General features: G+C 44.4%; 1 long non-coding RNA gene across 1 annotated transcript in view; it reads right to left on the reverse strand.

The window, feature by feature from the left end:
- Positions 1 to 2,103: 2,103 nt before the first annotated feature.
- The window catches only part of LOC132250194 (uncharacterized), a 33,049-nt gene continuing 10,512 nt past the window's right edge, over positions 2,104 to 24,640 (reverse strand). The window contains exon 2 of the long non-coding RNA XR_009461828.1: positions 2,104 to 3,322. This is a non-coding gene — a long non-coding RNA (uncharacterized LOC132250194). The remainder of the gene's footprint in view (positions 3,323 to 24,640) is intronic.

Here is a 24,640-nt window from a genome sequence, read left to right on the forward strand (position 1 = left end):
CGGAGGCTCCGCCTCCGAAGGCTTGTGAAACCTGCAGGATGCAGGCTTCAATCAGGTCTGGGAGGCTCCCTCCCCCAATGTAAGTGGTGGGGCTGGCCCTGCCAAGCCCTTACCTGATTGGTGGATGGGCTCCACCAGTTGAAATGAAGATTTTCTGAGCCCATTCGAGCTGGGCTGAATTGGTAAGGTGAAACACCTCTTTATTACATACAGAAATTTATATAGAGCCATGTGCAGTAAGAGGTAACAGTGGCTGGCCAGCTCCTGTTCTACTACCTGGAAGTGCCTGCCGGTTTCACCAGATTGTCTCCTGACAGGTCATATTTCCTGGACACTCCATGCATCAGGAGGACTTACTTTGTATCACACCGCTTACCACTGACTTATAATTTTGGGGAAGAGCACTTCCCCTTGTTTCCCGTCACCAAGATTTTCTCTCTTCCTCAGTCCTCTAACACCATCTTAACTGCATAATTGTTCTTGCTTCCACTGGGACTCAGCTTCACTGTCCTTATACCAGGCCTCACAGTGGCACCAGGGGAACTTCTAGCTCCAGGTGGCCTCCATTTGGGTTGTGAAAGAAATTTTAAGCCCCTCTTTCTGTGGAATGACTAACCTGGAATATCACTCACTTAGGGCACCTATACACAGTGAGGATGCAGTGAGGATGCTCCGATGTGCTGTAATTACACATGGAGCGTGGCAATTACCATGCTTCAGCAGCCCCCAGTGTCTTGTGTATCAGCATCCCCAAGCTGAAAAATGGCAGTGGGGGCGCCTTAACTAGAGTATGGTTACCATACGTCCAGGTATTCCTGACATGTCCTCTTTTTGAGCCCTCCAATCTCCATACAGGTGGGTGTTTTTAAACCTGACTAAATGTCTGGGATTTCGCTTTGCACTGCTGGTGGGAGTAGAGGGAGGGCGATCAGAGGCAGCAGGGAGCAGAGATGTACCTGCCTGCTGCTGCGGAGGTGTGTGCTGGCCCATGTGGTGTCCCTGCTGCCTCTGATTGCCCTCCCCCTGCTCCTACTGGCAAAGCAAAGCAAAATCCTGGACTTTTGGTCAGGGCAGGGGGGGCAGGGACTGTGGCTGCAACGGGGTGGAGGGTTGCCTGCTCCGCATCAGGGGAAAGGGGTGGGGGGAACTCTGTGGCTGGGCAGTAGCACAGGGGCTGGTGCCTGTGCTCACAGGGGCTGAGCGGCCAGGAGATGCTGCCCAGGGGGAGGCAGGGAAGGAGGTGTGAGGGGGGCCAAGGCCAGGCTGCCTGGCATGGCGCAGCAGCCCTATCCCAGGGTGAGGGATGCCATAAGCCTCCGCTCCTCTTCTCTCTAACTCACACTGGGGCCAGACACACTCTGCCATGGCCTGCATGAATCTGAGCCACTGCACTCCAGTGCAGTCAGGACAGGGACAGCTGGGGCCCCTCCGGCAGGGCTGGAGGGGCAGGGGGCTGTGGGTCAGGAGTGAGGGACACTGGCAGGTGTTTGGGGGCTGTGGCTTGAGAGTGAGGGGCACCGGGGGGGGATGGACAGACTGTGGCTTGAGAGTGAGGGGCACCGGGGGGGGCGGCGGAGGGACTGTGGCTTGAGAGTGTGGGGCACTGGCACACCAGGGGGCTGCAGGTCAGGAGTGAGTGGCACCAGCAGGGATGGTGGGTTGAGGGGAGTTGTGTGTCAGGAGTGAAGGGCACCATCATGGCCAGGGGAGCAGGGTACCGTGGTTTGGGAGTGAGGGGCACTGGTAGGGCTGGGGTCAGGGGGTCGGGAATGAGGGGCAGCAGCAGGGCTGGGGGACTGTGGCTTGGCAGTGAGGGGCAACAGCAGGGGCAGGGCAGGGCAGTGGAATGTCACTGCCCCCACACCGTGATATTACCCCCCTCACACATATACACATGACAGGTGTCCTTTTTTTTGGACCTGGAAATATAGTAACCCTAAAGCTTGTTCGACAAGCTTTAGTTAAAGCACCCCACTGCCATTTTTCAGCACGGGGACACTGGTACACAAGATGTTCCAGGCACTTTAATTAAAGTCTGCCCCCCGCATCCCAGAGCACATGTATAAATGCCCATAGAGATCACTCTTTACCACAGGCAATCAGTAAGGAGACAAACAACAAACGGATTTATTATGTAGGAGAAAAAATTATACAAGAAAACTGGCCATAAGCTTGAAGACAGAACAAAAAGACAAGTAAAGTTTCTTACCCTCTCATCTGTCTGCCACCTGGCCCCTTGAGGACCCTGCTAGTGTTTTTAGAGATCGGCCTTCCTGCTGATTTCTGCCAGCCCTGACTGCTGGGGACCTGGACTCCTTCAAAGCCTGAGAAAATCCAGAGACCCACAGATAGCTTCCTCAATAACTCCAAGTCAGTACACCCCACCCCTTATTAGCAGTCACAGGTCTCATGAGTCACAGAGTCCTCCAGAAATTTCTGTCTCTGGCATTCCTCTGGCTCTCTGGCCATTTCTCTCAGATGCCTTTGCTTTTCTGTAGCAGTTTTTCCCATTGGAAGCCCAACCCAATGTCTCCTTTTATTTGTGACTGGGTATAGCAGTTGTCTCTGCCCTAGTGACACAATGACAAAAGACACTTAGCAGTTTCACTTACTCTCTTTTTCCTTAAGTGTGCATCCTCAGTTCCTCTGACTAAACCAGTGGTAGGCAACCTTTGGCACAAGTGCCAGTGTGGCACGTAAAGGCATTTTGCTTGGCACATGCACCTTAGGGCAGATAGTGGGGAAGGGGCCGGGGCTCTGCTGCCACAACAAGGACTGGGCCCCTTGCAGCCCCTCCACCATCCACCCCTGGCATGCCAACATCTTACACATTGAGGTTCTGGGTGTTTTTGGCATTCTGCCCAAAAACATTGCCAACCTCTGAACTAAACCATGTCCAAAACCATAAATATATATTCAGACAGCATCACATAATTTATACAGTGATGAAGGTGACATAAATGGAAACAACATAACATGGGCTTTTCAATGAGATCACACACACTGTATCAATGAAATAAACTGACAAGAAAACCTGCACAATACCGCACAAACCCACAAATCATAATGGGGTTCATGACAGGGACATGATTTGTCATCTTTACATGCAGCAGACCTTGATGATTTTCTTCCTCACATGTCCTTTCTCCTCCGTCTGCTTCAGCAAAGGTGCAGAGTATGATGGACAGGGTCAGAGGCCTAGCAGAAGGTGGAGGACACACAAAAGTCATCAGTAGGGCAATGATCCAGCCAGCCTGGCATGTCCCAACGCATATCTCCCTTTTTTATGTCTCTGCTGAGTCTTTCCTTTCCAGTCCAAGTGCTGTGATAAGTGAAAGATGACAGGTTGCACATTAGGAGCTCTCTACTCCCAAAGAACACTGCTACATCACCACTTATGGGGATGATCTGTCACTTCTGGCACTATATTACTGTATGTTGTCCATGATGCTTGCAAAATATATTCTATTTTATACAGCACTGACATAATTGGACAGCTATGGTTTAATTACACCCTTAATAAGATATTTCAATTTGAGGCTTGGTTGAATCCTAGTCCTAGTTAAATATAGCCCTAGTTAAATATAGCCCTCAGAGGCTGCAGTCCTCATGGTAAGCATATAGCACAGGAAGCAATGGTACAAGCTAACCTCATCATGTTCCACTAAAGGACCTTCACTGTTACCTAGTGCCAGCTGTGGTTTTGTGATGTGGACTTTTGTCTTTCATGAAGTGGATTGAAGTCCGCAGTTCACTTTATAATTACAGTAATTCCTAAACATGTATTACAAAGGCAGGCAACCCTGGCTCATGTGCCAGAGGGTGGCACATGAAGGCATTTTGCTTGTCACACACACCTTGAAGGAGCCAGGACTGCACTGCCATAATAAGCATCAGACCCCTCATGGCTCTCCCGCCATCCACCCCAGCACACCAACATCTTACAAGCAGAGGTTGCAGATGTTTTTGGCACTCTGCCCAAATATGTTGCTGACCCCTGATGTATTATATGCTGTTAATGATTAAAAGCCATTTTTTAAAATACTAAAATGAATAGTGGGATTTTCAGAAGTGGCTATATTCCTAACTCCCCATAAGCACCTACAGTTCTCTTGAAAACCATTCTAAATGCCTCACTACATGTTTGAGCATTTAATTACTTTTAAAAGCTTTAGTTACTACTGACCTTGCTGACTTGTTGTGACCAAGCAGAGCAAGAAATAGAATCAATATCTTGTTAGCAGGCCCTTAACACTCAAATATCACATTTTTTATTTAAATTTTAAACACTTTTATGTTCTGATGGCTTACACAAGACAAAGTTGAAATATGTCAGAAGCTGAGACAGAAGTATATTCTTGCAGTATGTCTGAACATCATAAATCTTTTGAGATTGTGGAACTCTCCTGAGATTTCCAACCTCAGAAGTTACAATAGGTTCATATATACTTAATCCAAAATAAATTTCCAAACATCAGGCATTTTACCCACCACAATGCTTTCTCTTTAAGCCTCCACAGAGTTCTTATTTACTTTTTCTAAGCAGTTATTGTAATACTAGCCAATTGCCCATCAAGAATGACAGCGGGGCGGAGGGAGGGGGGGCTGGAATGGAGTGCCTAATGCCCCATGCTGCTGCTGTTCTTCCTCTTGCAGAGAGCGGGGTGGGGGAGCCGAGGCCAGCGCTGACCTCAGCTCCCCCTCTCTCTGTCCGGTCCTTGGTGTGGCTTTGGAATCATGGCAGCGCTGCCCCATGCATGGACCACTCTGATTGGCTGTTTCGGTCAGCCAATCAGAGTGTGAATAAAGCATTACAGACAGACAGACATTAGAAAGAATGTGATTGTAGATCCAGTAAGAAAGTAGAGACATGAACTAAAGTAGCAACTGCAGCACTGGGAAAACTGTCCATGTTCTTTAAGCAAAGTAATATAATAACAGTACAAAAATCCATCTTCATAGATTAATGGTAATGGCAACAACATTGTATGCATATTAGTGCTGAACCTTGAATGTAGATGTGGAAAGACGTGGGTATAGGGATCTGAAATGAGGTGTTTTTAAGGATACTGTATATAGTTCATAGGACAAAATAACCAGTGAGAGATGAAATGCAGCTGCTGTTGGAAAATATCAAAGGCTTGATGTTGTTAAGAAGCAAAATTTAATTTGGTTTGGTCACACTGAGATATTCTGGTTTGGCTAACACAGTATTTCAAAGAAAAGTCTAAAGAATAAGAAAAAGTGGTCTCCCAAGGAAAATGTGAATGGGTAACATTACCACATGGACTGAAAACACCATGACAGATCACTTTACTTCATCAAGGGATGAAAATGTTGCAGACGGCACTATCATAACAAGCTGCTATGATAGTGCCCTGTGACCATGGAGGTTAGGGGAAACTGACTGACTGATTTTAATATGTGATTTAATATAACTATCTATATGAAATGTCTAAACTGCCAGTAACTATGTAATGTAGTGAGGGCTACACATAGATAGTATGGTTGCTAACAGAACTAAAATTTTGGAGCTTTATATTCAAGTTTAACTACAGCAAAACAATTCAGCTGCAGAGCTCTATTAACTGCTGTACCTAATAGGTAGAAAGAGACCTTGTTACCACTGTTGTTTATTGCCCAGGCTGAACACCGAAAAACAACTGCAGCTGGCACTTCTCCCCATGCTGCCAAACCCCCACATCTGTGGACTGGATCTAAAGGTTCTATAGGCCAGATACAGCCCATAGGACATAGGTTGTTGACGTCTGCCATAGATGATACATTTCACTGGTGAACACTGTGGACGTAGACAGGTTGTCCCAAGATAGTGATTCTCAACCAGGGTTCCATGAGATCCTTTTCAGGGTGCTGCAGGGTGTTACTCAATATTAGCACTGTTAGGTGTGCATGATTCACAACATGAACCCAGAGATTTCAAATAGGAATCCATAAGGTTAAAAACATTCAGACCTGTTGTGGTCTTCCTGAGTTCTTTGCAACATAAGTGCTCTATTATTTTTTTGAAGTCAAAAAACAAGGGAAGGCTAAGAACTGGCATTTTCCAAGCGGTGCCTTGAGTGTAATGAGGTGTGCCTTTATTCTAAAAAGGTTGAGAACCACTGTCCTAAAGAGTTATTTGGCTGGCAGTATGGAAATTGCAGGTGTGTATGCTAAAAGCTTTAGGAATCAAAATGGACAAAAAGGAAAAAACATATTAACATGAATTTAACTAATATATACTTCCAGAGATATGGGTGGAAAGAAGCCTAACATTACCTGTTCTGATACTTTTGCAAATTGCTGTATTTGTACTTTTAAAAGTGGTTATCGATGCGAAGATGCAAAAATGCCGATAGTCAGGAGGCTGGATCCTTATAATCAAGTGTGTAAGCCTGTAGACTCATCTTTTGAAAAGACCAATAGCCAAAGCTTATAAAATGCATGTTAGTGCACTGGCATGCATAAACCAGTGAAATAACTTTCATATATATTCCTGCAGTTTCAGGGACACCTGGGACCTAATAAATCTAAATAGCTTGTTAGGTGCAGTTAGGCTGCTCAGAACAGAAAATGCATGCCATATTTTGGTCAAATATGTTATAATCTTTACTTGCTTTTGTAAAATAGCTCTAAGGGTTGTACTGTGCATTACTTTCACTTATCAACTTACAGATGCCACCAGCCTTCATAGTTAGTTAAAAAATGTAGCTGAAAAGGAGAAAGAGGGATAATCCAGCATGTTGCATGTTCTTTTGGAGATTTCCATTTTACCTGTAATCATTTGGCAATGTACAAACTGTATGGATAGCTCATAAATATTTGGGTTTCCAAACATCTAAATGCACTTAGTGCTTCAAAATGCTATGGGGCATGTTATTCTCAGAGGTCTCAAAGGTTGCAATTGGAATGTGAATTCTTAACAATCTCAGACCAAGGAAGTTAACAGGTGCTCACCTGATCAGAAAGTGGTATTGGCTAGACTAAAAATGTGCATGAATTGCTAGCAGAAACAAATGTCCATAAACTAACATTATGCTCAGGCTGATGACTGTGTGGTAAGAATGTAGATAATGCCCTGAGGTCAAGAGCAGCACATTGATTTATAAAGCTTGCCAAAATCTCTAAGTTTCCAAGCACAGGAAAACCTAGTTAAAGTAACAGTAGGATAGAATCATAGAACCATGGGACCGGAAAAGACCTGCAAGATCATCAAGTCCAGTCCCCTGACATGAGCAGGAAGTTATTGGGTTTAGACAAGCTCAACAAGGTGCCTGTCCAGCCTCACCATGAACACCTCCAAGGAGGGTGACTGCACCACTACAGCTGGGAGTGTGTTCCAGATTCTGGTGACGCTTACAGAGAAAAGGTGTTTTCTTATGTCTAGCCTGAATTTATCCTCTATTAGTTTATGCCTGTTGGTCCTCGTCCTTCCCTGAGGTGCCTTCCTGAAGAGTTGCTCCCCTATTTCTTGGTGCTCACCCCTGATGTACTTGTAGGCAGCCATCAAGTTGCCTTTCAGCCTTCTCTTACACAGACTGAACAGGTCCAGTTCCTGGAATCTCTCCTTATAGGGCCTACCTTCCATGCCCTTGACTATATGTGTGGCCCCTTTTTGTACCCTCTTGAGCTTATCCACATCCTTCTTGAAGTGCGGTCCCCAAAACTGGACATAGTACTACAGCTGAGACTTCACCAATGCCGAATAGAGAGGGAGAAGCACCTCCCTGGATCTATTGGCCACACATCGGCTGATGCATGCCAGAGTTCTATTTGCCCTTGTGGCAACCTCATCACGTTGATGGCTCATATTCATCTTCCGGTCGATCGTGACCCCCAGGTCTTGTTCAGATGCTGTTCCAGCCAGTGTACCACCACCCATCATGTAGTTATGGTAAGGGTTCTTCCTACCCAGGTGAAGGACTTTGCACTTCTTGCTAAAACTCATCTGATTTCGTTCTGCCCATAAATCCAGTCTGTCAAGGTCATCCTGAATCTGTGCTCCATCCTCAGGTGTGCCCACATTTCCCCCCAGCTTGGTATCATCTGCGGACTTAATCATTGAGCTTTTCACCCCCGCATCCAAGTCATTAATAAATATATTAAAGAGCATGGGTCCAAGCACTGATCCCTGGGGGACACCACTGTAGACTGGCTTCCAGGATGAGGCCATCCCATTGATTACAAATCTCTGGGAGTGGCCTCCAAGCCAGTTGTCTACCCACCTCACTGTAGACTGGTCCAGACCAGTACCCTCCAGTTTGAGAGAATCTTGTGGGAAATGGAGTCAAAAGCTTTACTGAAATGTAAGTAAAAGACATCAACCTGTAGCAAAACCCCCCAGTTTTTCTTTTTTAATACATATATATATGATAGATATGAATTCCCTCCCCTTCCCCAATTATTCTGGCTTTTCTTTCTCTCCCTCTCTATTCCCTATAGACAAGCATAAGCAAGCTCAGACTTAGGATAAGCTTTAACAGTTTTATTTTGGTAACAAGTTTTTGGTCTTGGATATCCACTGTTTTATATTGTATTATTATTAGGTTTGTATTGATTCTTACTGTTGTATATTGTATTACTATCATTTTTGTATTGATTTTTATTGTTTCATATGGATATTGTATGGTTTAGGCCTGTGTTTGTAAGTGAACCAAAGTAATGTCAAGTTTCCATTTTGTATGTCAAGTCTCCATCTTGTGTCCTCTGCCTGGGCATCCTCTGTGTTGCAACTGTATGAGTCACGTACCCCTCCCATGTAAATTGGTTCCCAGATGAATGAGAGAGATTGGGAATGATTGAAATACAATGGTAGCAGGCCTCTACTGAATGGCCAGTAAGAACTGGGCCATCACCTCGCATTGATTCATCCAGGAACCACGGACCTCACCCAGGAACAGAGACAAGAACCCAGCATTTGAAAGACAAAAGACCTTGCAGAACCAGCAATTCTACCATTGTACCCCACCATTACAGACACCTGAAACTGCACATACCTGCATGGAGCACACATGCTTAGTACGCCAGGGGCTGACCCTTGCTTGGGCGTGCCTCCTGTCACTAGGGTCACATAAGATCTACCCCTATAAAAAGGGGCAGTGAAGACAGAACGAGTGAGACGCCCTCTCCTTCTGGACCAGCACCATACCACACTACCTATCCACCCAGAAGCCCTGCCGGCGACTCCCACCTCTGGACAACACCTGCTGGACAAGGACCCCTTTCCAGCCTGGATAGGTAGTTATCACCCCATGGGGCTGTGTAGTGTGTTGTCTGTGTAATAAAGCTGTTATTTGGACCCCTAAGTTGGGGTTTGCTTTACTATGGTTTGGCCCTGCTCCAATCTCTGCTCCTCGCCCCTCTAACTTCTGTCTCATTTCTCCCTCTCCTGCTTCTGGCTCACTGCCACCTCCAATACCTGTCCTGAGCTCCTCTCTGCCTCCAAACCCCCTGTTTCTTTGCCACTGTTTTATCCCCACTGCCTTTTCCTTTTCCCCTGAGCAACCAGGTATCTGCCTCAGTTTCTTTCCTGGCTGTCTCCTCCTTGCCACCACTTATCTGCCCCCCACCCAATATCTCAGCTGTCTGCCTCAGTTTTCACCCTCCAGTCTACCTTAAATAACCCCAAGCCTCAGTTCCTCAGCCAGCTTCTCTGTAGTCCACCAGTTCTAATCCTGGTCTGGCAACTTTCACTCCCTATACTTTAACTCTCTCTCTCTCTCACCTAAACCTTCCCCCAGGTACCCCAAGTACACACATACACACTGTACCATCCAAGTTAGGAACTTACCTGTATGTAGGTGGGTTGTATGTGTGTGAACTGGTGAGTGTGTGTGTATATATATATATATGGCATTGTGTGCATAATATACAAATTAGTCATCTGTGTCTAACTTCTGGGGTGTATAGTGTCTGTGCTTGAATTGGTGATAGGTATGCATGTGCCTAGGCTGGTTTGAATGTGTATGTACCTGAGCTGGTAGTGTGTGTGTGTGTGTGTGTGTGTGTATGCACCTAACTGATTTGTGTGTTTGTATATGTGAAATTGTGTCACACCCTCCTGTCTAACAGCGCAATATTGAGATCCTGAGAGTTGGCCTGACCTCACAGGGCTACAAACCTTGTGTCTATCATCCAGATGGCCAGTTACTTGGTCGTAGAATGACACTAGATTAGTTAGGCATGTTCTACCCTCAATGAAGCCGTGCTGCTTGCTTTGCAACACCCCTTCAATTGCCAGTTTGTGATTGATGGCCTTAACAAATTTTTCAAATATTTTACCCAGGACTGAAGTCAGGCTGACCAGTTTGTAGTTTGCCAGGTCATCCCTCTTCCCTTTCTTAAAAATGGACACTACATTGGCCCTTTTCCAGTCATCTGGGACTACTCCTGAGTTCCACAATTCTTCAAACAGCTTGGCCAGTGGTGCTGCTATAAACTCACCTACTTCTTTCAGGACTCTCAGGTGCAGGTTATCTGGCCTGGCTGCCTTGAAAGCATCTAGGTGTTGTAGGAGATCCCTCACCTGTTTGGGACTGATTTCATGTAATCTGTTGCCTTCCCCACATTCCCTGGGCCTCTGGTCAGGCAAACAGCTCCCATTTGATTTCTGGAATACTGACATGAAGTATGTATTTAGGAGTTCTGCCTTTTCCCAAGCATCAACTGTGAGCTGCCCCTGAGCATTCAGTAGGGGTCCCACAGTGGATCCCAATTTTTTTCTTGCTTCCTTTGTATCTGTAAAAGGACTTTTTGTTATCTTTTATGCCAGTTTCCAGCTTGATTGCCATGCCTGCCTTAGCTTTCCTTGTCTCATATCGCAGACCCTGGCAATACAGGTATATTCCTCTCTGGTACCTAATCCATTCTTTCATTGCTTATATGCATCTTCCTTCTTTTTCAATACCTCCCTAATATCCTTGTTGAGCCAAGCGGGTCTCATGGTTCTTTTACCACTTTTTGTCTGCATGGGGATGGTCTGTTTTTGAGCTGTGAGAATTGCCTCCTTAAGGAAGCACCACTGTTCTTGGACTCCCAAATCCTTCAGTAGCTGGTTGCAGATGGCCTCTTCTACTAGCCTCTTGAGCCTGCCAGAATCTGCTTTCCTGAAATCTAGAACTTCTGTTCTGCTGCCTGATTTCCCAGCCTTACGGTGGATGGTGAACCTTATCAGCTCGTGATCACTGTCACCCAGAGCACCACCAATTTTCAGGTTGCCTATGATGTCCTCCCCCTTGGTCAGTATGAAATCCACAGTGGCCTTACCCCTAGTAGGCCCTTCCACAACCTGCGTCAGAAACAGATCATCTATTGCTGCCAAAAAATTGGCTGGCCTCCTGAAGGTGGCCAGTGGTTCTCCCAACAGATGTCAAGGTAGCTGAAGTCACCCATGACAATCATGTCTCTAGTGAAAGCTGCCTCAGTCAGCTCTTCAAAGAATGCCTGATCACACTCCTCCTACTGAAAGGGAGGCCTGTAGTAGACTCCCACCATCAGGTCTCCCTGTCCTGGTCCCTGCTGTATCCTGACCCAGAGGGTCTCAAGGGACCCTTCCCTGCTGTCAAACCTGACCTGCAGGGAGGGGTACAGCTCTTTCACATAGAGGGCCACACCTCCTCCCTTCTTCCTGATCTGATCCTTCCTGTGAAGCCTGTAGCCCTCAATATTGACTGCCTAATCATGTGTCATCCCACCAGGTCTCCATCAGCCCCATCAGATCAAAATCCTTGTCAGCCAGGAGTGCCAGTTCCTCCTGTTTGTTTTACCATGCTTCTGGCATTCCCATAAAGGCACCTGAGTTCCCCCCGGTCACCTCTGGTTTTCTGTCACACCACCTGTGTCTCAAGATGTTAAGTACTTATCTGTATGTCCATTGTTTGAGTGCCCTCCCATGTGTCATTGTGGATAGAGGATTCATGCACAGCAGTGGAATCTTCTCCCCAGCCCCAGGACATGCCTAGTTTAAAGCCTTCCACAACAGGTCGGGGACTCTCGTAGCAAAGAGTTTCTTCCCTCTGCCTGTGAGATGAATACCACCCCTTGCATGTAGACTGCTGTAGTTAAACTGCGTATCAAGGGCAAGGTATCAAAAGCGCGCTCGGTGACACCATCTCTGAAGCCTTCGGTTGACCCCCTCGATGCACTCCTCCCTTCAACAGCCATGGCCTCTCACTGAGTGGATTGAGGAGTAGACCTCTTGTGCACCTACGTCCTTGAGCTTTGTCCTCATGGTTTTGTAATCTTTCGTGATCCTCCCAGGTCTACTTCTCACTGTATCATTGATGTCCACAAGAACAAGGAGCATGGGTAGTGGTCAGTAGAGCGGACCAATTTAGGGATCCTTTCTATAACATCCTTGAGCAAAAGGGTCTGGCCAACAAATGACTCCTTCAATGCCCTACAGCAGGGAGTCTCCTGCGACTATCACCCTACGTTGTTTCCTTGCTGGGGTTGGTTGATCCTGCCCTTCCGTGTGCAAACTCCCACGCTAACTTGCATGTGCCAGGCCCAGAACATGCCTGTTTGCACACTCTGGTCACACGGCTCCCTGGGGGCTGGACTGAGGAGGAGCTGGGGTGGGGCATGATCCTCCTTGGCTCTGCTTGGCTGCCCCCTCTAGCTAGTGCCCACCCACCACAGGCCTCACTTACCTCCTGGCTGCATGCTGGGGGTTAGTTTGGGGTCTGCCAGAGGGGTCTGCCAGGGGTTTTCACTCTTAGGGTTGCAACGGGCTGCACCCGTGCATCTCCCAACAAGAGCTGGTCCCAGCTGATGGCTGGGGGTGGCTGTAGATGAGAAATTTAGAATTTCTGATGATGATAAAAATACTTCTGCATACAAAACTTGTTCCTCTTCCAAATATGTGTGTGTGCATAAATGGGGCTGGGTACTTAACTGTGAGGATTCTTGCTCTCTTATGTGTAATCCAATTCCCAAGTTTGAGTTCCAGTAGGAATTTCCCCAGAGGCATATATATAGCTGCCTTGCAGGAATCCAGTGTTAGGATTAAATAGTCATTTCCTACATTAATTTTCTTTTGCTGAAGATCCAAGGGCAATAATGTAGCTCAAGGATTGGCAACATTTTGGGTCAGAGTGCCAAAAACACCTGCAACCTTGATTTGTAACATGTTGCCATGCCAGGGTGGACAGTGGGGGAGCAGCAACAGGCCCGATCCTCACTGTGTCTCTGCAGCCCTGGTCCCTTCCCTAAGGTGTGAGTGCCAAGCAAAATGCCTTTGTGTGCCACAGTCCATGCTGGGGGTTACTTATCCCTGGTGTAGCTTAAGCTTCCACACTTTCTGTTTCAAAAAGTTTTTACCAGATTAAACTGTCATTTTCTGGATTTCTAAATGCCAGACAACAAGAGTTTGGTGTTATGCATCTTAACTGAATAATTCTACGCAGAAGATAAAAAAATGATGTAGACATATATCTATGTACCTGGATTTATTCTGAAGGTTTCAAAGCAGCCCAAAGGGATTCACATGCTCAAATCCAACCAAATTTCATAGGCCCATTTGAAAATTCCAGCCTTAGTACATTAATGATATGGAGGATACTGACGGAGTTGCATAGAAACAGTAAAGGGAAGTCTCAACCACCTCTTTTCACTAGCACTTAACTAGCAGTATGTTGAAAGTAAGTATGTATTTTGCCTTGCAAATTAGTGAACTGAGGGGAGCCCTCAAACATCACACTAATAATCTCTTAAGGTTTAAGAGCAGGTGAAATCCCTTAAGGTTTTTTTACATAACAGCACACCCTGTTAAACAGATCTGCAGTCTATGACTGATAACTATAGAGCAGACACTGTACAGTGGGATTATCAAACAATTAACATGAAACTTCTTAAAAGCCCCTTTTTAAAATAGATAACTAACATCTATTACAATGATGGGTATTTCCTGACCAGATGAGGTGATTCCAAGAAGCTTTTCATATTCATCTGACACTTTCTAGCATCTTGCAAATTTTATTTTTACACTTCTACTTTTAACATATTTTCTGAATACTGAAAAATTAGCTGTAAACATGAACATTTAATATAAAAGACTGTGTGTGTAATACATGCAAATAAGAAGGCTTGCTGAGATAACTGAATGCTGTAAGCCAGTGCAAATGGGGTTTGAAGACACCACGAAGCCATAAGCAGTACTGAGTGTCATATATTGACTGCAGATTTTAGAAAAGCAGATGCATTTGATGCTGACTTATGCCAGGATTCTCTTCCAAGAGGGGACTAACAGGTTTTTGTTTGTAAAGAAATGTAACATCCCGAATATTAACCTCAGTTGCCACAAGACATACAAAAAGGAAGTGCTCACTTCAGAGAATGTTCTCTTATTCCCCCTCAGCCGTACTGAGCTCTGCAGATTGATGGGACAGAAACAGGGCAGTGGCTGCCCTTGTGGCTGAGGTTGCACCAAGTCACTGATTTTTTAATTTTTCGTGTTCTACTTGGCAACATGGATTCAACACTGGGACCACAATCCCCAGGAAATCATGCATCTGTGCAGGCAGCCATGAGAGGAGGTTCAGGAGGTGAACCTTTCTTTCCTTCTCTTCTTATATCTGAAATTTTGTACTGGAAACTTGTGAAATTTCCTATCAGCTATTTACATCTAACTTATAGAGAGGTTCATAAAGTTATATTCTTAACCTAATCCTGCTTAGAATGATTTTTTCCAAGCCTTTTATGGGCAGGTGTGGGTTTAGAAAGAGAAGAACTTTCACCCTTCACCTAAGATTTAGACTGACCTCTTTTGGAAATTTAGAGCACTTCAGTGATTCCTCTGAGAGTCACTTCTTGCATTCAATAGGCATGGAAATGCCCACATTCTTTGGAAGTGGTGGTCTTGATGCATACTGATTCTTGAGCAGGACTTGGGAACTACCTACTAAAGTACTGCTCAGTGCTCACTAGAAAATCCATCCCTTGTTGATGCTGTATGTTGAGATATTGACTAACTACATCAGAGATGTATAGCAAAAGCTTTTGTAAGCACAGGACTTGCTTCATTAGATACTGTGAAGGAACTGCAGGAAGCAGAAGCTTTCTGTTTAGCTGCTCTATAGTAAGTCTATAAAGGTGCAAATCTATTCTGCCTGACTTCAGACTAACTACCTATCTCTGGGATGTTAGTGCTGTGGTGATACAAACTTATACAGCATATAGATGTGTGATAAGCCTCTTTAACTTATGGACTTCACTACTGAGGCACCAATTTAATTTTAAGGATCTCAAATTTACTAGGGATATGGAAATAATGGTAATCACTGTTTTGTGGGTGGTGAAACTGAGGTAGAGATGGTAACTGAAGGCCTGAGAATGTCAGCATCAGAAATGCAGCTCAGGAGCATCAGGTTCATGGTCCTGTACTCACAACATGAGAACAGAGTAATAGCACATTCCATTTCATTTTCATTAGTGGAGGAAAGTAAGGGAAATAGGACTATTTAAATAAATAATTGCAGAGATGTGTACCTGGAAAAGGAAAACATGAGTATACACATTCTATTAAAGCTTCTGTGAATGCATCTACACAAGATGCTTTACTGAGCAGAGCTAATTACATAGTAGGCATCACCTTCTATGCTGACCCTTACTGCGTAGTAATTTCCTCTGCTTGGCAGTTAACTTGTTACCTATAAATGCACTAGCAAATTAACTGCTGAGTAATTACTGTGTAGTACAGCAGTATGCATAGATGGCCAGCTGGGAGCAAATTTGCTCCCAGTCAGCAGGGCAGCAGGGGACAGGAGATTGCTCCCTGACCCTGGGAGCTGCCTGCTGCCAGGGCAGCCTCAAACAATGGAGCCTGGGCATGGACAATTTCCCCCCTTCCCCAGCCGGGAACTTGCTGCTAGCTGCCCCACAAGCAGCTCAGGGACCTGCCCCTCCCCCACAGCTCTTTCCAAGCCCCCTGCCACTGATCAGGGAAACAGAGCTGGAAGCTCCATGCTGTGGGGGTAGGGGGACATTGTCCTTACCTAGGGTCTGCCACCAGAGCCCACCCCAGCAGCAGGCAGCTCCTGGGGGCAGGGAGAAATCTCCCAGCCCCCACCAGGAGACAGGTGTCTCTTGACCCCATGCTTCCTGCTAGCCCTGGGCTAGGACCCAGGGGGAACCTAGAGTTCCCTCTGGCTGCTGCAGGGGCCCAGTGCAGGGCTGGAGTGGGCAGAAGCAGACTGCTGCTAGGAGCAACATATCTGCTGCTGAATCCCTGCACGTGTACATGCCTGCCCAGGGTGGGTTTTCTGTAGAGTAATTTACTCTAGAGTAAACCTACCTTGCAGTATTTGCATGTGTAGATGCACCCAGTTTGACTTAAAAATTAAAAAGTAGATTATTTTTATACCTGTTGACTGTTTTTCTGTTTCTGTGTTTTAAATTTCATTCTGTTGGAATTTTGGGGAAAAAAAACTTTCTATTTAAAGTGGCTGTTTATTAAAAGGAAACTTTTCAGGGTGGCTCAACATAATTGTGTTCTTGTTTGAGTGAAACAGGATGCTTAGCCCAAACCTTGTTTCCTTCATTTCACTGTGTTATAGTACAAGTGCTTTCCTGCATCCTGTACTAAAATATGAGTAACATAACACCTCTTTCCAATGCAATATATTTGAAATGATGTGCGAACAAGGGAATCTAATTCATCAACCACTTACTCTGGCATCTTCATCCTCTCTTACCAGGAACAACCCTTATGGTCACAATTTTAAACTTCATCCACTAGAGGGGGTTACATGTTCTCCTTCAGAGCAGGCAAAAGTAAAAAAAATACAAGATAGAGATGCATATTTTCAAACTGTACTTTAAAGATACAGTTAACTCAAATTTATAATAATGAAAAGAAAAGCCTTAATACCTGTTACAAAATCATTAATTTTAGACAAATCAGTGAGGTGCATGTTTGAAAACTGAATCACTTTGCAGTCCTTTATTCATTGCTCAAAAAAAAGTACTAGCCTAGCTCATGACTAACATTTGCCCTTATATGCTACAAAGTACCTCTTGCTTATTTCTATCTGAATTGTTTTTGAGGTAGCTAGTTAGATTTGTGATCTATATCCCAGCATGCTGTCTTCTAATATTACTTCTTTTATACTAAATTGAGATGTATATTTTCACATATTTACCATATATATTTATTTTGAGATCCACATAATATTTCCATACCTGTTTGTTTACACATTCACACCATCTTCTCTGATTTTTCCTTTTCACTGCTGCAAATACATAACAACTGCACCAAATTCAGCAGGGTTATGGTGGTGTAAAAGGAAAAATATTGCCCCTTGTGCAGTTCCTTTTGTTTATGGAATGTTTAAATATTTCTACTTTTAAGTACGCTATTGCTTTTTCTAATACCTATTTATTGGCCCAAATGCTTTTTGCAAATTCTGAAGAATACTATACAACCTTAATCTCGATGTAGTATACTAAAAGATAAGCATCGTAGATTTTAAAGTTTTGGAAGCCTTTGGTCTGCTCACACAGATAAGCTGCTGCCCCTTGCACAGTCTCTGGACCTGAAAGGAATAGTGAAAAATGTATATATGTAGAACAGGGGTGGGCAAAATGTGGCCCATGGGCTAGATTCAGTCCACTGACTGATTGTATCCGGCCTGCATGTCGGTGGTCGCAAAGTCATAGAATCCAGCCTGTAGGGAGCTGGTGGTTCCAGTTGCTGCTTTGTGCTGGGTGGGCAGCCATGTCCCAGCCCCATCCGCAGCTTACACCAGCTCCTGCCCCCTACATTGGAAGCAGTGCTGGGTGCACACTGACATCAGCTGTGGATGCTACCTGCAGGTTCCCTCCAGGGATCAGGATGACTGCCTGGGATCACAGCTGATGCACTGATGCAGCAGTGTCACTTGCAGACCTGGGAGGATGCCCCGAATCCCTGTGGCAACAGACGCCTGCATCCACAGCTGATGCCAGCATCCACCCGGCACTGCTTCCAATACATGGGCTGGGATCTGGAGTACATTGTGGGGCTGTGCTGTAGGTGCAGGATGGTTGGGGGGAGTGAGAGGGAGAGAGAGACAGAGAGAAGTGGCCCTGCTCATTATGAGTGGCAGCAGCCAATGCTAGGCACTGGGCAAAAGCAGGACTCAGAAGTGGGCACACTTGCTGCTTCCCACTGCTGCCACCCTGTGCCACCTTCAAGCTACCCTGGGCCTGCAGGGTGGTGGCGGCAGCAGCAGGGAGGAGCTGCAGGGCAGCCCCAGCATGGGCTTCAGTCAGCCACAGTCAGAAGGGCCGCAGAAGCGGTAAGCATACCCACTGCCTCTCTGTTTCCCCCTTCCTCTCCCTTCCCCCCAACCATCCTGCACTTCCAGCAGGGCTCCGTAGGTTACGCCAGATCCTGGCCCACACGCTGGAAGCAGCGCCAGGTGGGTGCCGACATCAGCTGTTAGACGCAGAGGGCAGCTTTCCCCTGAGAATCGGGATGTGTGCCTCAGCCCTTCTCACATGGGCTTGGGGCTGAAGCTGCTGTCCGCATCCACACCAGCTTCCCCTGCCCAACCACAGCCCTATCCCACATAAGGAGCTTTGGTGAGTTGTTGGGAGGTGGGGGTGCTGACTTGGCCCATAACAGCTCTCCAAAACTCCTTATGTGGCTCTCAGGCCCACATAATTGTCCACCCCAGTATAGAATCCCACTAGTGCAATGGGACTTTGCACAGCAGTAAGAAGCATATAAATAAATCTGGCCTCTTGTGAATTACCATACTTACTGGGTAAAACTAGTTCAGGCTCAGAACCCCTTTTTGTGTAATGTATAAAGCTCTCTCTTCCACAGGGGAGACTGATTTTAAAACAGCTATTTTTCTAGCAAAAATAAAGCTTGTATTAATTACAGCTACAACAAGCTGGAAGATGGAATCTGTTCTAACTTTTCAATTAAAATCCTTCCAGCTCTGCTCCTTTTAGATGCTTTCTGTATTAGTCTTTTTACTCTCCAATGCTGTGTTTAATTTTTCATCTTACTTACTGAGATCTTCTTATTGGGATCTTCTCATCGTATTGTTTACAATTTCCTCTTTTTAAATTTTTTTTTAAATTTTCTCTTATGCAGAATACTAACTCAGGGACTTCCAAAGCATGAGTTGAATTTTTAAGCTCAACTTGTCAAAGTAACTTTAAAATTGGACAAAAAGATTCACTCATTCTTAAACTAATATTTGGACTGATCATTCGTTTTATTTACTCCTTGGTTGCTGCAAGTACAAACTGGCCATTAGATGGCTAAAGGGAAATTTGGAAATTTGGAAGCAGAGGCATAGCAAGTTCACTGAGTTCCCAGAGTGGGGCAGGTATGGGGGTATGCTGATCACTGTGGACTGGAGCACAGGGAGGGGAAGTGGGCGTGGGGAAGAGAAGGCTTAACTTCCTGGGCTGCTGCTGTCACTACCATTGCTGTAGTATCATCAGGGACTCCACTGACTGGAGTCCCATGGCTGGGTTCTCTGGGAGTTGACTCTGGTGCCCTGTTTACTCCCCTGCTATACATACATATTGGGCACAGGGCTACATCTGCTCTGGCAAAGGTTCCCTGGGGGAAGGAAGTACTGGTCCAACCATTCCACTTGCCCCTCACCCCCATTCCCCACAAATGCACTGTTTGGTGTGCCACTGCTCTGCCTGGTTCCTGCAGCTGTCAGACTCCCAGAGGGAGGGGGGGATGAATCTGGCACCCCTCCTAGTTGGTGCCCAGGCTGATGGCCCACTCACCCTACTCTAGTTATGCTACTGATGCCAAGCATGATATAGTAGTCTGTTAATGAAATCAGATTGAGTTTTACCTCTGTAACAAGTAAGTTACTGCAGGAAGAACAGCACAGACTTCAGGCACAGTATTGTAGAGCCACAAGTCATAAATACTTCAGCCCAAAAAAGAAACCTGCGATGACTTAATTACAAGTACAACTGAATTAAGCAATGTTATATGGTTGGGGGGGAAGGAGGTTGTTTAATCTTTTTTGTTTTTTCCCCACAACTGTAACCATGAAGTGCTCTGTATCAAAAATAGAAAACATAGGCTGTAGACTGTAATATATATATGCAGAGTCCTTTCAGGGGCTTCTAGTTCTACTCCTTACCTAACTAAAGCTAATAATGAACTGAGATCCAACATGTCATACATCACCGTAGTTGATGATTTTCTCAATTACATTTTGTAAAGAGGCAGGAAATGGGGGGAAATAATGCAGCATTGCTTTTGAAATAGAAAGCTTCTCTCAAGTGAACTGGGGTGAAATGGCTTCATGTACCTATGTGGTGTGTGTGAACCCATTTTCAAACAAATAAACCATCCTTATTTGAAGTACTGTATTGTTAGTTTGTCTTCTATGCTGTGTGGAGTTCTTCCAAGCAGCTAACAAAGGCTCAAAGAAAGGATTCAAAACATCGTGGAAAAAATCTTCATGAAAGACAAGAATAAATATTTACAAACAAGCTTGCCCAGCAGACCAAGAAACCACACAAATAACCAAGGTACTCTTGTAAAGGTATTAACATGCCAATATATTTATATACACATACATATCTGGGGGGGGATCCTTTACTCTGGCAAGGTGTCCAGACAAATCAAACAGACAGTCTTTGTCCTTCCTGATTTAAATGTTGAGGGATCATTGCTAGGGAAGAAGGTACAAACTGGGAGTGGGGATAATACACAATAATCCCTGTCTGGTACTGGGGACATTTGGTACAGAAAAAGTAAGCTTAAGATATGTTACGTTCTCTGCAACCTTTACCTCAAAGACTCAGGGAAGAGTGCTGGGACTGTGGGTATGAACAGTCATTCTACCAGGGACCCAGGGGAGGATTCCAAGGGAAGGCAGTATCCCCAGTACAGATAACTGACTTCTTCCAGAGACCCCAGGCATAGGCCATGTTCAGAAATAACCTTTTTATAAGGAGGGTAAACCAATTCTGATAGGACAGTGAGTTTGGTGAGATCTCTGAAGGAATCTTTGTTGTGACTTTCTCCTCAATTCCTCCTTGCATCTTTTTTTTAATCCTATGAAAGGGGATAATCTGGACCAAAGGGAACCTTGGCTCATAAAAGATAGGTGAACTGGGTCCATTTGTGTACAAGGGTGTTTTAGAAAGTAACAGCAATTTTGACATAAAACCATTTTGTGTGCAAATGACCATTTACTGAACCATATCACTTCCCTAATTAGTCATAACTGATGGGTGAGTTCAACAATGCTGCCATCAGTGTTCCCTGCTGCTGTGTAGTTTCCCACTCACTGAACCCAAAATGATTTTATGTTGAAATTGCTGTTACTTTTTGAAACACCCTTATGTACAGTGAGTAATATAGGTACTGCATCTTTTAGAAACAGAAGACCCTCCTTGTAACGAAGTAGCCTTTTTTAAATTTATATTTACAGCCATGTAATTGGGATGATAATTGGCATATTGTATTCAAGTCCAATATGTCCAATACCTTTCTTTTTTTCTTTTATAGTCTTGCAATAGTAATGAGCAAGTTGTTTGTATAGATAAATGTGTATGTGCACACATATATAGATCACATATGTATATTAGTAGATGCATGTAGCGCATAGTAACTGATCATACAATCATTCTATAAATAGAAGTAGTAGTTGAGCAAAAATCCCGGATAATATATAGCTCCTTAGCATGTAAATCTGAAATGTACAGGTCAGTCTTTCTCTCTCTCTCTTTCCCTCTTAAGACTTTTTATCTCTGTAGCCAATATACATATTGGTTATAGACTAAAAAGACAAAGGCAGTGTGTAGTTTTGTCCATGTTTTGGGCCCACTGGAAGCTACCATGGTCCCTGTCTGCAAACACCTACCAGTAGCAGAAAATAAATTTGGGGAGCCAAAGGTTGCAGAAGCACTTGGCAACTCCTGGCCCCATTCTGATAGACAGTCAGCAAAATTCCAAAAGGGAGCCTGTATCTAGTGTGGAAAGCTTCTGGAGGTCTAAGGCCAGCATTTTCTAATGATCCCTTCTCTCTCCATCCCACCCCACCCCAGATCAAAGAGATCATTTGCTAAGAATATACCTGAAGAAGGCTATGATAGTACTATTTGCTAGTTCTCATCTGGGACCACAGAAGTTGCTAGGTACCACTGCCAGGTTCATACATGCTTCCTTCAGTAACACTTTCTCATGGATGCTAGTGCATGAAGTTAGCATATCTCTTGATTTTCTCTCAGCCTCTCTCCCTTGATCTAATCATAGTAAGTTAATTATAACTAATTGGCACTTGTACAACACCTTTCATCCAAGGATCTTAAAATGCTGTTACCTAACTGTGAGAAAGGGAAATATTATTGTTGCTTTACAGAGGGGGGAAATTGAGACCAAAACAGTTGGCATACCTTGCCTAAGGTCACACAGGTATTAGTAGCAGAGATGGAACTAGAATCCAAGTGTCCTGCTTGCCAGTTTTGTACATTACCTAGTTAACTGTTCTTCCTCTATTTTACCTTAACCATTTTCCCTCCTCCCTTTCTGTCTTTCTTCCCAGCCCTTTCTAGATTCTGGCTTGTAGTTAGATATTGAAACACAGCTGGGTCATGTGCTTCACAAAACAGAGCAGGGTAGACTTTGGTTCCATATTGCAGTATGTTTTGACCTGTCTATCTGTTGAGAACTGATCATAGGAATAGGATAAATGAAGAGATGAACCTGTGAATTGCAGTAAGATTTCAAGGATATAACATTTACCATGTTATACAATAAATGCATCCAAAAACATTTGTGTGTATTAGCTTTCACTCTCTATAGTCTTGTTTACCTACCCGTACTTTCCTCTGACCAGCTGTGTCACCATAGAGATTGAAATCCCACTACTCAACAGTGAGTAGCTCACAGGAATTTAGCAGATGGAGAGGGCAAGAGTCTTAGGGAAGATAACATCATAGCTGGAGGGGTGACTTATTTTTAGCATCCTTCCAGCCACTCACAAACTGTATGTTCATGGTTGGCAGCAAAAATAAGAAAGCTAGTGGGGAGAATGGGGGAATAGAAAGAGCTATACAGAGTATTTAAGGAAGAGTGCATAAGGGTATATCACAATCACCTCCTGACTGAGCCTGGCTGTGTGCACCCCAAGTTTATAAGCAGAATTGACAGCTTGGGTCTAGTCCTGTGTATGTGTCCCAGCACTACACTTTTGTTTCCTGATAGCGAGTGAACCTGAGGAGACCTCAGACCCTTCTGAATCACCTACTTTGCATTTAATTTACAAGCCTGGGAGCCCACGGGAAAAGGTTGAGCGGGCAGGCTTTACATTTCATCACCATGCCCAAAGTCACTCATGGCTGTTAAAACATACCATGAGAGAGACAAACCATTTTTGAAGGAAACCTAGTAATCCTGGGTATTGGCTAGTTATTATTCCATTATTGATAAGGACCAAAGGGCCTTTAAGTATGCAGGACTACAAGACTTGGCCCTATTCATTTTCTTGTTTCCTCATGAATTACCTCCATGGATCTCTATAAGGCTTCACCTCTACCTTTCATTAGGAGTTAAGCACCTAACTGCAATTTGGGTTCTTTGAAAACTCCCCCTTCCTTGCCCCCACCACCAAACACAAATAATTAATTTCATTGTTCAAACTCATGTTAAGCTTTGGATACCTTAACAAAGAATAACTAAAATCATTACAATTAAAGTATTGCTATGAGTTCTGAGAAAGAAGAAAATTATTCCCAATACTGGTAGTCATCTCTGAGTGTGCTGGACTTCAGAAGTAGTAAGGTCATGTTAGAAAGACAATTACAAGAGAAGCCTTTCTAGACATAGGTCCTCCTTTCGTAAGGGTTAAGTGGAACGAGTATGTTTGATTTGCTCATCTAGTCATTTCAGAGTTTGTGTATATTTGAGGGCTTTGTTTTTTTCCCCAGAAAATCCTAACCTTTCAGCCTGCTCCAAAGTCAGCTAAAAGATAAAAGCTTTAAAGACGTAATTTAGATATTTTTAATCAGTCTGGCAACAGCTTTGTCTCTGTCTTAGGTACACCTAAAAAACCCATTACTGCAGTTTCCAGACAGCCTCTGTCTTTTGTTTCTGTCCTGGTTCTTCTTCCTAACCTATCTTTTTTCTTCCTGTTTGTTCTGCACTGTGACCTAAAGCTTGTAATGACAGATGTGTAAAACCTGGGCTTCTCTGCGCTGGAGCACTGCCAAGGGGCTCGACCATTATTCCAACTACTGCTGTGGCAGCTCAACAATGCTTAGTCATCCTAGATATCCTTTACCCGTCTTCTGTAGCATAATTTTACAACAGAGACAAGTGTTTCACCTCTGCAAAAAAAGAAAGTGGGCCCCTTAAAGCATTAAAAGGCTGTGTTTGCTGGTATTGAAATATCAGGGGTCACATTAGACTGGAATAATCCCTAAAGTTGACATTCAAAATATTCTTGATTGTGCCTTTGCCTGAAAGTTGCTCACTGTTTTATATGTCCTTAATTTAATTTTCTCCAGTTATCAAGAAATAGTTTTGCAAGGATTAAGCTTCTCTTAGCTCTTCTATATTGTTGTAGAGCTAAATTTACAGCGAAGCCTAGAGTTTAGAATATCTAAAAGGATAGCAGGATACTTAATGGAAACATTCCCATTTGGTGATAGAAAATGGCAG

This window comes from Alligator mississippiensis, chromosome 4 (assembly GCF_030867095.1).
Source record: "Alligator mississippiensis isolate rAllMis1 chromosome 4, rAllMis1, whole genome shotgun sequence".
In the NCBI taxonomy this organism is placed as follows: domain Eukaryota; kingdom Metazoa; phylum Chordata; order Crocodylia; family Alligatoridae; genus Alligator; species Alligator mississippiensis.